General features: G+C 60.7%; 1 pseudogene; it reads right to left on the bottom strand.

The window, feature by feature from the left end:
• LOC113980769 overlaps positions 1 to 116 on the bottom strand; it is a 932-nt pseudogene extending 816 nt beyond the window's left edge.
• Between the last annotated feature and the right edge of the window lie 1,122 nt (positions 117 to 1,238).

The raw sequence follows: 1,238 nt of genomic DNA, 5'->3' as shown, positions 1-1,238 counted from the left end.
GTGTGGATGTGCTGGTGGATGAGGAGGTTGGTGCTCTTCCTGAAGCTTTTCCCACATTCCAAGCACCTGAAGGGCTTCTGCCTGCTGGGAGGTTGCTCAGGGACCACCAGCTCAGAGCTCTGGCCGCCTTCCCGGCACAGGCTGGGTCTTTCCTCCTCAGAGCACCCTGGGCTGGCTTTGAAGCCCCTCCTGTGGGGGGATCTCTGGGCCTTTTCCTCCCCGCTGCCTTCCTGCGCCGTGGAGCCCTTCAAAACAGCCTCTCCCACCAGGGTCTCACGGGGGAATTTGTCCTCCGGGCTCTCCATCCTCAGCTCGGGGCCTGGGGCAGGAAGCAAGAAGGACAGGGAGGGGATTTGCCTCCGGCCCACAGGGAAGGCCAAGGACATCCCCCCAACTCCGGCCCCGGCAGGACGGCGGCAGCAGCGGGGTTGTCCTGCAGCCGGGGGCCATGCTCGGCTGCCAGAGCCAGCACAACACCCACCCTATAGGCCACTGACTTTCTCCTCACCTGCCTGGGGGGCCCAAGGCATCTTCCTCTTCCTCGCAGCCTCCTCCTCCATCCGCCCAAGCTCTGGGAAGGACAAATCCTGATGGGAGGGAAAACAAGGGTATCCTGTTACCATAAAAACCTCCAAAACACCAAGATTCAGCCCAGAAAAACCCAAACGACCCAGATTCAGGAAAAAATTCCTCAGAAATAGAAAGAAGACACTCACCCTCCCGAAGTGCAAATATTTGAGATTCAACTAAAAAATATTCCAAAATATGAAGATTAGCCCAAAAAATCCGTCCCAGAAGTTCTCCCTCTCCGGTCTCTCTCCTCTGGAGTTCAGAGGGTCTCCCCTCTCTGGGATGCTGGAGGTCCCACTTAGGGATGCTGGGAGTGTTGGGGATCCCAAGGGTCCCTTCTCCTCTGACGCAGCCTTTGAGGTGCTGCGTTCCCAGACATTCCCCCTCTCGAGATTCTCCACGTCATTGTCCCGGGGATCCCAGGGGTCCCCACCGTCCAGGATTCCCCTTCTCTGCACCCCCCATTTCAGGCTCCCGGGGGTCCCAGGGCTCCTCCCACTCTGTGCTCCCCCCTCCAGGCTGCCGGGGGGTCCCCCAGCTCTGGCATCGCCCCACTCTGCCCTCCACACTCGGCAGCTCCCGGGCTCCACACCCACCCCCAGCACTCCCAGAGTGGCCCCAAAACCGCTGTGTCCCCCCTGCCGGCACCGGGCTGACAATGGAGCCGG

Source organism: Neopelma chrysocephalum, unplaced genomic scaffold (genome assembly GCF_003984885.1).
Source record: "Neopelma chrysocephalum unplaced genomic scaffold, ASM398488v2 Primary Assembly neopelma1_95166, whole genome shotgun sequence".
Taxonomy (NCBI): Eukaryota; Metazoa; Chordata; class Aves; order Passeriformes; family Pipridae; genus Neopelma; species Neopelma chrysocephalum.
This window is presented reverse-complemented; position numbering and strand designations above follow the sequence as displayed.